The sequence below is a fragment of the Dasypus novemcinctus genome, chromosome 3 (genome assembly GCF_030445035.2).
Source record: "Dasypus novemcinctus isolate mDasNov1 chromosome 3, mDasNov1.1.hap2, whole genome shotgun sequence".
In the NCBI taxonomy this organism is placed as follows: Eukaryota; Metazoa; Chordata; class Mammalia; order Cingulata; family Dasypodidae; genus Dasypus; species Dasypus novemcinctus.
In genome coordinates this window covers 151,316,044-151,329,251 of record NC_080675.1, presented here as the reverse complement: position 1 = coordinate 151,329,251, position 13,208 = coordinate 151,316,044, and the positions used below count along the sequence as shown (strand labels likewise).

At 35.7% G+C, this 13,208-nt stretch overlaps 1 protein-coding gene across 14 annotated transcripts in view; it reads right to left on the bottom strand.

Moving 5' to 3' along the window:
• Positions 1-13,208, bottom strand: part of PEAK1 (pseudopodium enriched atypical kinase 1) — a 331,862-nt gene that overhangs the window by 227,923 nt on the left and 90,731 nt on the right. Inside the window, exon 1 of one of the 14 annotated variants that reach the window (XM_004468165.5) lies at positions 11,663-11,759. The exons of the other annotated variants lie outside the window; for them this stretch is intronic. The gene's annotated coding sequence lies outside the window, so the exon portion shown is untranslated. Of the gene's footprint in view, positions 1-11,662; positions 11,760-13,208 lie in introns of those variants that run through there. 14 annotated transcript variants of the gene reach the window in all.

Sequence of the window (13,208 nt, the reverse complement as noted above, 5' to 3'; positions counted from 1 at the left end):
GAAAACTCAAGTTATGCTTCCAGATAATGAAGGGTTTTATAGATGTGTTGCTTAGACAAACTAATCATTTCCAGACTATCTATAGCAAAGCCTGCCTATTTTTCACCCTTTACCAATCAGCACATTCTGGACTACTACACCTTTCATCAAGGTTAGAGTATATTGGTTTATAAGTGTTATAATATTTGGTAGAACGAAGCAAATCAGAAAAGGAAGTTGGAGGAGAAAAATCATAATGCATTCTCATGATATGTACAAGTGATTTTCAGGAAACTAGCAAAACAAAATCCAGGTTGTCAGCACGGATGACCTAGATATTACAATTCTATTGAACTACACTGTATAGTTTTTCATCACAGAGTTACTCTGCATTAGTGATGAGGTAACAACAGCAGAACACATAAGTTAAAATGTACCCTAACTGTACCAAATTTATCTAAGATAAATACTGTGATGGTTAGGCTATTGTGTCAACTCAGCCAGGTAATTGTGCCTAGCTGTTTGGTCAAGCAAACACTGAGCTAAGTGTGCTTGCTTGGCATTTATGGACTTCAATCACCATTGACTTTACTGCAGTGGTAAATCATAGATAGCTGATTACAACCACATCAATCAGGGGAATTGCCATCAGGAATGGGTGACACTTAATCCAGTCAATCGAATGCCTTAAAAGGGGAACTGATTCCAGCATTGAGTGTGAATTTCATTGGAACCCCTGGTTGCAGCCTGCCTGTGGAACCTGGACTTGTGCATCCTCATAGCCACGTGAGAGACTCATAAAATTGCATGCTATTGACAGATATCTCTTGTTGATTCTATTTCCCTAGAGAACTCTGACTAATACAAGTACTAAAGCAGATTTCTACAGTTTACTTCACAAAGCAAAACAAAGATGATAGGGAAAATGATGAATACAGTACTCTCTATGTTAGGGGTACAGTTAGTAGTAATTTTTTTTTTATTGAAGGTATCATTCATACATAAACACACATAAACAATAAGTGTATAGTAAAGATTGTGAACTTAAAAAATAAACATACATAGCATCACACAGGGTCTCATACATCACCCCTCCACCAACTCTTTGCATTGGTGTGAAACATTTGTTACAAACTATGCTAGAGCATTGTCGAAACATAACTACCAACTATATTCCTTGTCTTACATTTGGTGTCTTTTTCTCCCAACCCGTACTATTTTTTTTTAATGTATTATCATTACAGATATTGTGAACTTGCAAAGCAATCATACAGATGTGTAGATTCCCATACAACTCCACGCCCTGGTGAAACATTTGTTACAGATTATGAGATAAATATCATCAGACTATTACCGCCAATCATGGTCCATAGCATACACTTGGCACACTTTTTCCATACACCTTCATTATTAACACAGTATAGCATTATACTATACTGGCATTAATTATATTATTATATATTATACTGGCATATATTATACTGGCATTAATGCAAGATTACAGTATTGCTGTTAACCACAGTCTATAGGTCACGCCAATTGTAATTTTCCCATGCTTCTCCATATTCCCATCACTCTGCAATAGTGATATACATCTGCTCTAGCTAAGAGAAGGACTCTCTCGCATTTGTACCCTTAATCACAATTCTCAATCACCTCTGGGTTCACTGTGTTATTCAGTCCTTAGATTATTCTTTAGCTTTCTTTCTATTGACATTTACTTACCCAGACTACCTTTTTTCAGTCACAATCCCATTTATAAACCAGTTGTTACTCACTATAATGTATTACTATCAACTCTATCCATCTCCACACTTTGAGTCAAGTTAATTAAAATTTACACGTATATTAAGCATCCATAGTTCTTCTCAACCCTCCTCTTATCTCCTTATAACCTAAACTCTAGGTTTTAATTCCATGTGTTTATTATTTGTATTTAGTTCATATTAATGAGACCATGCAATATTTGTACTTTTGTGTCTGGCTTACTTCACTTAGTATAATGTCTTCAAGACTCATCCATGTTATCATATATGTACAAATTTCATTTCTTCTAATTGTAGCATAGTATTCCACTGTACATATATACCACATTTTGTTTATCCATTCATTGGTGGATGGACACTTGGGCTGTTTCCATCTTTTGGCAATTGTGAACTTGCCGCTATGAACAGTGGTGTGCAGATGTCTGTTCCGTCATAGTTTTTAGATCTTCTGGATATATTCCTAGTAAGGAATTGCTGGATCATATGGTAGCTCTATTTTTAGCTTCCCAAGGAACCGCTTAACTGTCTTCCACAGAGGCTGCACCATTTTACACTCCCACCAATAGTGAAGGAGTGTTCCTATTTCTCCACATCCTCTCCAGCACTTACTGTTGTCTGTTTTTTTAAATAATGGCTATTCTGTGTGGTGTTACATGATATCTCATTGTTGTTTTAATTTGCATTTCCCTAATAGCTAGTGATATGGAACATTTTTCATGTGCTTTTTGGCCATTTGTATTTCCTCTTTGGAGAAATGTCTATTTAAGTCTTTTGCCCATTTTTTTAATAGTTTGCTTACTCTTTTATTGTTGAGTTGTATGATCTTTTTATATAAATGGAAATCAAACGCTTATCGGATAAATGGTTTCCAAATAGTTTCTCCCATTGACTGGGCTGCCTTTTCACCTTCTTGAGGAAGTTCTTTGAATCATAGAAATGTTTAAGTTTGAAGAGGTCCCATTTATCCACGTTTTCTTTTATTGCTCATGCTTTTGGTGTAAGATTTAAGAACCCACCACTTACCACCAGGTCTTAAAGATGTTTCTCTACATTTTCTTCTAGGAGCTTTTTGTATTTCCTTTTTATTTAGGTCTTTGATCCATTTTGAGTTCATTTTTGTATAAGGTGTGAGACAGAGGTCTTCTTTCTTTTGGTTATGGATATCCAGTTCTCCCAACACCATTTATTGAATAAACTGTTCTGTCCCAAATGGGAGAGCTTAACAGGCTTGTCAAAAATCACTTGGCCATAGATGTAAGGGTCTGTTTCTGAGCCATCAATTCGGTTCCATTGGTCTATGTGTCTATCTTTATGTCAATACCATGCTGTTTTTTACCACTGTAGCTAGGTAATACGATTTAAAGTCTGGAAGTGAGAGTCCTCTAACTTCATTTTCCCTTTTAAGATGTTTCTGGCTATTCGGGGCCTCTTACCCTTCCAGATAAATTTGATAATTGTGTTTTCCATTTGCTTAAAAAATGCTGGTGGAATTTTTATTGGGATTGCATTGAATCTGTATATCAATTTGGATAGAATTGACATCTTAATGATATTTAGTCTTCCAATCCATGAGCATGGAATGTTCTTCCAATTATTTAGGTCTTTTTAAAATTTATTTTAGCAATGCATTACAGTTTTCTGAATATAAGTGGTTTGCATCCTTGGTTAAGTTTATCCCTAAATATTTGATTCTTTTAGTTGCTATTGTAAATGGAATTATTTTCCTGACTTCCTCCTCAGATTGTACATTATTAGTGTATAGAAACACCACTGAGTTTTGCGTATTGATCTTGTATCCTGACACTCTACTGAAATCATTTATTAGCTCTAGCAGCTTGGGGTAGTAATATTTTTACAATCCTCTTGCATAGTTTGTAACAAATGTTGATGTGTGAGACCCCTGTGTGATGTTATGTATGTTTATTTTTTAAGTTCACAATCTTTTCTATACATTCACTGTTTTCCTGTATGAATGATATACTTCAATAAAATTCAAATTAATTAATTAATTAATTAATTAGAAAGAAAAGTAATATTAGGGGAGCAGATGTGGCTCAAGCAGTTAGGCACCTGCTACCCACATGGAAGTTTCTGGGTTGGTTAACCTTGCCTCCTAAAGAAGATGAACAAACAACAAGCAGACAACGAACAGACATTGAGCAAAAACGACAAGCAGATAATGAGAAAAAATGAGCAGACAATGAAAAAAAGAAAACATTGAGCAAGACACCAAGCAGAAAACAAGCAAAATCAAATGAGCAGGGAGCAAATATGGCTCAAGCAGTTAAGTGCCTGCCTCGAGCACGAGAGGTCCTGGGTTCGGTCCCTGGTACCTCCTTAAGAAAAAACAGACAACAAGCAGACAATGAATGCAAACAATGAGCAAACAGACAAAGCAACCATCTCAGGGAAGGGAAAAAAAAGTTAATAGTTAAAGAAAATACAAATCACCAACAATTCCACCAAACAGAGATAATTATTACTGACATGTTGGTGTATGTCTTTATTCCTTCCAATAAAGGTTTGTGGGTATGTGTTGCAAATCCAGAATCGAACCACTTCTCAACATATCTACCTTACTGGTCCAGGTTTCCATGATATCTTGACAGGATTATTATGACAGCCTCTTAACTTATGCCCTTACTTCCATCCATGCTCCTCTCTAGTCTATTCTAAATAAAACAAAGATATCTTTTTAAATGCCAGTCATATTTCATACCTCTCTTCAAAACTCTAAAAGGATTCTCACCTTACAGTAAAGGACGGAACCTTTACAATGGCCTACAAAGCTCTACATTTCACCCCTAATCTCCATTTCTCTTACCCTATCTTATGCTCCCCCTCATCCAACCCTCCACCTGATTTATTTGTGCCAGTCAGGATGACCCCAGGTTTTTTCTGGAACACACACACACACCCCATCTCAAGGCTGTTGACTTGCAGTTCCTTCCAACAGCAATACTCTTCTCCAGATTACAGCACTGCTCCTTACTTTGCTGGCTTTTAATTCAGGTCTCTATTCAAATATCAGTTTACAGAGAAGACTTCTCTGACCCATTTTATATAGCAGAACAATCTCCTTTCTACCCTCCGTTTGTACCCCCTTAACCTGCTATCGTTTTTCCTACAGTGCTTACCACCAAGTGACAAATTGTTCACTGTTTTGTCTTTCCTGACTAGAATGTTAAGTTTCAAGAGAGCAAAGAGCTGGCTTGCTTTGGTATTGTTACCCACTCATGTTATTTCTAGGGCCTAGAATAATGCCTGGAGTAGAGTAGGCACTCCCTGAGTATGTATGAATGAATGGCTGAATAAATGAATGAGTAACTGGGACCAGAGTGTAACTAAAATTTTACACTCTGCTTTTGTCATTACTATTATCTAGCAAAGCATTCCTAATTGTTACATAGCATTCCATTAAAGATATATACTATAATATATTCAATCAATTTTCTTTTTTGAATATTTAAGTATTTAAGTTTCTAAACTTACAGTATTATAAATATCTGTATATATACTATATGCCCTTATATATTCTTGTATACAACCAATATCCTTGTAGATCTTCTTGCATAGTTCTGTTCATTTCTTTGTGATAAATTACATTAAGTAAAATTGTTGAGTCAAATATAAGAAGATGATGAATGCTTTTAACAAATTTTCCTTACCAGCCCTAGAGAATGGCTGTAATCAATTTATTCTACCATTAGGGATATAAGACTATATCTCCCCAGGCCGTCTTTCTGGTCTTATCTATCCTTTTTTCCAAGAAGAAAGCCTCCAACTTTGCTGGCTCTCTACTTTTGTACCTGTATGTCTTTGTTCCTCAGAAGTGGAAGATACTTAGTGGGATGTAGTCAGCATCTCTTCTACTCATACACCTAAGCAGTCTGCTCTTTTATGGAATGAGGAATTATGGGTTGGCCATCTATAATGCCAACAGTTCAGTTACATTTATACTGTCTCTAGCAGAAATGCGTCCAAATTGGAAAAATCCAGTAGGATATGCTTTCATTTCTCTTTTTATTAATTTGTGTCAGCAATGTTTTCCTCTATTATTTTTTTGAACAATGTATCTGCTCTTTCTCTTTTTTATATTCCTACTATTTGTACATTTTATCTCCTGATCTATCCACCTTATGTCTTATTTTCTCACTTTTTCATTTCCCAACTTTTGTCTTTATAATTTGGAAAAGATTTTACAAGTTTGTCTTTCTATAGTGTCTAATTTGCTAATCACTACATCCATTGTAATTTTAATATGGCAACTATTTTTCATCTCTACAGAATCCTTTCTGTGGGACTGCCTCTTTTCATGACTGATATTCAGATATCACAGCTTTAATGACTGTTCAAATATTTTTAAGAACAAAAACCTCAACAGACTGGGAGAGCCAGCTGGACAGGGTTAAAGTCACATGTGTTGGTAGTTAGGACTTTCGTGTCCAGGCCACCTATGTGGCAGGGTCCTCTTAGGAAGGTGTGAGGAGAGAACTCTGGCTCTAAAACACTATTTACAAAGTACCTATGCTTCCAGTCTGAGGTAAGAGAGAAATTTAAGTGATATGCCTTGTAGAACCACTCATAAACATTGTGCCCCTCCCAAGTAAGAGGTTCTTCCTCAAGAAGGTTCTCCTGGAAAGCGGATTTGGCTCAATGGATAGAACATCAGCCTACCACATGGGAGGTCCAGGGTTCAAATTCAGGACCTCCTGACCCCTGTAATGAGCTGGCCCACATGCAGTGCTGACGCACACAAGGAATGCTGTGCCATGCAGGGGTGTCCCCCACACAGGGGAGCCCCAAGTGCAAGGAGTGCTCCCTGTAAGGAGAGCCATCCAGGGTGAAAAAAGTGTGACTGCAGCCACCCAGGGTGGTACCACACACACAGAGAGCTGACGCAGCAAGATGACACAACAAAAAGAGACACAGATTCCCGGTGCTGCTGACAAGAATACAAGTGGACACAGAAGAGCACACAGTGAATGGACACAGAGAGCAGACAACTGGGGGGGGGGGGGTAGGGGGCAGGGAAGGGGAAAGAAAAAAAAAGAAGGTTCTCCTGAAGATCATTCCTCAATTACTTCTTTCAATCCAGGCCCATCAGCAATACTGCCTAAAAAAAATTATTCTAGGTTTTATGGTCTAGGGATGGCACCAGCTCTAGTTTCCAATAAATATGCAGTTTTATTCTCATCCATCTATGTGTCTGTTATTTTTCTTTCCACTGAGAATTTAGATGGGTAAAGATTGGAAATTTGCTTGTTTTTGTGGCTATTCTGACCATCATCTGTATTCTTCCCTCTATATTTCATGTTGCCTCATAATATTTAAAGTTAATTCATGCTTCTAGGCAATATTTTCTAATTTCCAGTTCAACAATTTGAAGACACTTATCAATGTGCCACCCCCTTCCAACACAATCATCACACTTCAGAATACAAATGCAATAGTAACATCCTTTCTTATGAAAGCAACACCTCAATCCAACTTGGTTGCTCAGTTGCTAATGCAAAATAATAGTCTGTGAATCTTTGTGGTCTGCTCAAGGGTGCATAAATAGGTTACTCATTCTACAGAACAACCTGGCGGTACTTAGTGAACTTAACAATGGATACGTACTAGAGACCAAATCATGCACCCCACAGAAGACATGCTCAAGTCTTAATCCATGTTTGTGTGGGTGTGAGCCTATCAGTAAAAAGAATCTCTGAAGATGTTATCTACAGTTAAGGTATGGAATCATTTGTGAGTAGTATCTTCAAAGATCCTATTTAGATAAGGCCAAACTGGGGATAGGCCTTAATCTGATGACTAGAGTCCTTTATAAAGAGGAAATTCAGACTCAGTCAGACAGTAGAACCAAGAGGTCAAAAGAAGCTAGAGAAAGAAGCAGATCGCCATGTCACAGAGACAGAGATAGGACAAGGAACCCCAAAGATTGCGGCAAGCCACAACTAGAATGCTACAGCTCCAAGAAAAAGTGTGGCCTGTCAAGACTTTCTTTTAGACATTTAGCCTTCAAAACCATGAGATAAATAAACTTCTATTCTTTAAGGCAATCCAATGTGTAATATTTGTCATAGCAACCTCTGCAAACTAGGACAATACCCAACAACCCCAAATTTCCACTTGAGCACCTACCTCCATAAAACAAAATTGTGTATGCATGGAGTTGATACAATGAAGCACAATCACTAGATGACTATATAAATAAGATGGATACATAGTATGTATGAATAAGCACATATGGTAGAATATAGCAGTCAGAAGCAATGAACTAGAATTACATATATCAACAAAGATAGATCTTTTAAATATATGGGATCTATAACTCAATGCCAATTATGAAGATTAAAAAATTTATACACATAGAAAACAATAATTATTTTTCCAAAGACACATACAAACCTAAAAACATTTTTTAAGTAGAGCGGGTACTTATGGGAAGAAGCAGAATGAGTAGAGATAGGAAAATGAGTGAGAAAGAGAGAACAAAATAACCAATCAAGAGGTGAGTCTAGCCATTAAGATGCCAGCAGTGAGAAATATGATAATATTTTATCTGTGCCTCTAAGTAAAGGAAGTCCAAATAAACTAGACTTGGGATAAAATGATATAGCCATGGGAACTTCATTTAAAATAAAACAAATAAAAAAAGAAAACTGTTCTAAGTATGCTAAGAAAAAATTAATATAATTTATTTGAAAAGAGGCCAGGAATCATATTTCATTTAGTTGAGAGAAAAAAATTTCATTGAATATTTATTTTTAAAAATCAAGAATAATTATAATCAATAATACAAAGCAACTACATGACCAAAATGAGAATTTGATAACTTGTCTGAAATTAATTGATCTGTATATCATCGTCAGATTAATCTGAATACATCATCCTATCATATGAAGACCCTGAACATAAAAACTCAACAGGAGATATAAAATACAGTCTTGCAAAAAAGATTCAATACCAACTCAATTTTTAATTTACATTCTTGCCTTAGAGACCATATTCCAATACATTTACCATAAACTAATTTCTGTGAGTAAAATGACACCTAAAACCATGGCAGTGTGCAAAAATGAACTCTAGAAAGATCAAAAGAAATAAGGTCATTTGTCAGTGCCCCTTTATTAGTATAGTAAACTTATGAACACAGTCTAATTAGAAGAAGGGGTGGGGAGGCAAACTATGGAACACATTTCATCCTTGAGAACAAAAGGGGGAGAAACTACTTTAATATTTAATGCAGTAGAGCTAAGCTGGAAGAGCAGGGACTTAATCAATTCCCTTGGCATATGAGTCTGTTCTCATTAAATTACAACTGAATCTGTCAATGATGCTTTACCATATAATAGATTTTTCAGGGTGTTGATAGAAAAATAACCTGGATTGGAAGCACATTACACAGCTTTCTGGAAAGAACCTATAATAAATGATCCTGAGGAGAAAAGAACATAATTATTTTTCAAATGTGTAAAGCAGTAGAAATTCAAGTTTCTTTTGCTACTGGAGTTAAACTATACACCAGTAAAAGGATATAAAATGGGCAATGATAATCAAATCAGTAGTGACAGGTTTGTATGCACAATTATCATAGCAGACAACGGGAGTAGCCACCTCTAAAATACTGCAATCCTGTGTGATACAGATTTAATTTAGGCCACAGAAAATTCTGCACTCATCTGACAGCTTCTGCTTTTATTATATGAAACTTCTGGCATGCATCAGCATAAATAATTAGGTTCAACCTCCCGCCTTTACTGAAATCAAGTCAATCTCCTCATGATGGAGGAGAGAGCTATAGCTGTACCTCCACCTTGGATTGTATAGATCTTCTGATTTAACTGATAAAAGGTGCTCTCTTTTAGAAACTGATGCTTATAGTACAGAAAATCCACAACACAAGATGAGCTCCCAGAATGAAATCTATAAAAGGTACAGTCGCCAACTAGCTGGCACAGTATTTTAGCTTTTGTGGAGTCTTCTTCACAGAAAAGCTGAGGATCACCATATGCATAACCTAATCTCACTTGTGTATGCATTCTAGAAAACATCCCAAAAGAAAATTCCCAAAACAAATAAAGCTCTTTTAGTAAGTCTATAAAACACTCATCTCAGAATAGTGTTTAAGGATTCAATGTTTAAGGATTGAAAATTTTAACTTTCAGGTCAGAAATAAATCAGAGATTCCAGAAAGTCATGTATTTCTATATGAACACACACACACATGCAAAAATAAAAATAAAAAATAAAAGTAACACTTTAATAAACTAAATTCTTTAACATTAAATTGCTTTCAATTAAAATAAATGTTCTTTCTTTATGGTGAAAAAAATAAATCTCCCATCTCTCAAAAACAATGCTGAGTTTTGAAATAAGAAAGTTGTAAAAATACACGTAATAGATCTAGTGTTAATGCAGGATTTTAAAACTCATTAAAAAATGCATAAATATTTAGTAAAATATAAAAACATACATGAATTTACAAAGTACTGAATTCATAAAACTGGTTATCTCTGGAAAAGGGAGAGGGATGAGACTGGGAGGGATTTACAGGGCATCTAATGCATCGATTTTACAATCTGTAGGTAATAAAATAAAATGTCAAGATCTTATAAAGCAGATACATGGATCATTATATTTGTCTTTTACCTATGTATGTTTCATATATTTTATAATGAAAAAAATTTACCAAATAATAACTCAATAAGGTCACATTTATTAAATCACAAGGTCATAAAGACTCTTATTCATCTTTAGATCTTCTGAGTCCAGCAGAGTGCCAGGTACAAAGCAGCCACTTAATATACAGTTACTGAGTGATTAGCTGACTGGCAATGAATGAAGGCCCGAATGTTAATCTCTAACTGACAACTGGATAGCTTTTTAAGGTACATCTCACTCATCCAAAAACTGAATTACCCTCATTGTGCGTGAAGCCCAAATGTGTTTCATGAATTGTGTGCATAAAGCCTCATTGTGCAAGACGACTCTAAATTTATGTAACAAAATATTTAAAGCATAATTTAATGACACAAACTCAATGGGTTTCATGACAGGTCAGAGGTTCCAAAGCGGAGAAAGGGATATCAATTAGAAGGCAACTTGCAAAGGGAGCACATTTCTTAAATAGCACTGACGGAGAATCACATAAAATAAAACTTATCAAAAAAGATCAAGGCAGACCAATGCCAGATTTGTTATCACTGAGGCATATGTCAATATAAAAGCCAGAACTGGTATGCTATTAATATAAAACACATTTAACCCATTTTTAATAGCCTGCATGGATACATTCACTATGACACACAACAGTGGTTAAGGTCTATCATGGCCAAATGGAATCCTTATTGAATGAATTAACAGTTAGGGAATGGAATGGAAAGGAAATTAAATAGAATTTATTTTAAAATGACTTCCTCTTTCCACAGAGTTAATTAAAAGAGTAAGGACTCAAGGACTCTGCCACAAACCAAAGCTCTGAGGATCAAAAATTTTATTTTATAGAATTGTCACTTCCCTCACCAACACCAACACCAACAAATAAGTTATTAAATCTACCCTTTGGCATAATAAAGCCATTTCGATAGAACTAAAAGTGCCCCAGTTTCAGTGTCATCCTGCTGAAAATAAATGTTGCTACCTTGCCTCAGAATTCAAATTGTAGCAGCAGGTCATTATTCTTTCTATTCTTTTGACATATTTTAATTCATTTCATAAACCTAGAATTTGTTTCTGTTCTATAATCCCAGAAAAAAAATGTTTATATAAAGGCATTTTCATTTTGCTAGGTTGACAGCGACAGTCCCTTGGGGGAGAGGCCAACTCAAGCAGGACTGAAGCAGCTGTTAGAAGCCCATTTTCCTACCTTTTAATTGCTTTTGTGACTAGACTGCACCAGCTCAAACACCCACCTGGCAAGCAGTGGAGAGACCGAAAAAGTCACATCTAAGAGTCTGAAAATTAGAAGGCTCTTTTTCCCCCTTTCTCTGCAAGAATTCAACTAGGGAACTGGAAGAGAAAAATGTCAAAAAATGTAAAAACATGAATTGCACAAACATTAAATATACCCTCCTTATTGCCAAAAAAAAAGTGAAATCAGAGCAATTTTTTATGAATAGCTAGTAGAAAAAGCATTATTTTAATCATTCAATAAATATATACTGGGATATCTACTTGTGACAGACACTGTTCTAAGTGCTGGGGACACAGCAGTAGAAAATACAGAATGTCCCTGTCCCCACCAGAGGAGAGGAAAAAGAAATAAATAACTACCAATAAGTGTTTAGGTGCTAAGAAGAAAATAAAACAGGGCATGTAGTAAAGGGTATTGGGAGTGCTAAATTATAGTGAGTGGTCAAGGAAAATCTCTTTGAAAAGACCTTGAGGCTTAGACTTAAATGATAAGGAGGATCTAGCCAAGCAAAGATCTTGAAGAAGACCATTCCCAGGAGATGAAAAACAAGTGGAAGATGCTGAGGCTAGAATGCATTTGGTATATTCACAGAACAGGAAAAAAGTACAGTGTGGTTGCAACTAGTGAACAGGAGCTGCAGCAGATAAGGTATCCTCAAAGCCACACAGTCATTTCAAAGTCATCAGTTGGGAAGATAAAAATAAAACTCTGACCAATGGAGCTATTCATGGGAATTTACGTTTGGCCCAGAAAATTACCATTAGAAAACTTCCAACAGAAAAAGAAGAAATACGACTTAAGAAATGTCACAAGAGCAGAGGTTTATGAATCAGAAGAGATCAGCATCAGTCCTGGCTTACTGAGTGATATCAGTCACCCTGAAAACAACAGTGTTTCAGAAAGATCATTATCTAGGGTTGGTTTGCCTGGACAAGGGAATATCTGAAGCTTAGGAAAGAAATGTTAAAACACAGCACTCATAAGTGAATTCTAGAGAAAACAGAATGTTTCTGGACATGCTTATTCTAATCTCTGCTTGACCTATACTTTTCAGACAGCTCAGAGATTGTTAAAAAACCCAATCACAGATACCTTAAAATAACACTCTCCAAAAATTGAAATTTTAGAAAATTTTGCCATGTTTAACACTCTTCTTAGAATCACAAAATATATAAGGATTGTAAAAATGAAAAAAATTATAAAGTACATAAATCTGCTTTCCTTCTATAGCAAGCATAAAATAGCCTTTGGTTTAAAAGCAACTATAACATTAAATATTACATTTTTTAAATATACCTATTAAAACAGAATTAGCTCATCTTATTCCAAGAACTATACTTTTCAGTACTGAAAGATTCCCAGATAGACTGTACATGCTACGTAATGTTGACAAGACTTTTGTAATTGTGTGTCATGTAAAATTCCCAAACTATGCTGATTGCTACTGAACAGATGCATTTTTTTTTTCTAGAAAAGCATTTGGAGGGGAAATGGATGTGGCTCAATCAATTGGGCTCCTGTCTACTATATAGGAGGTCCAGGGT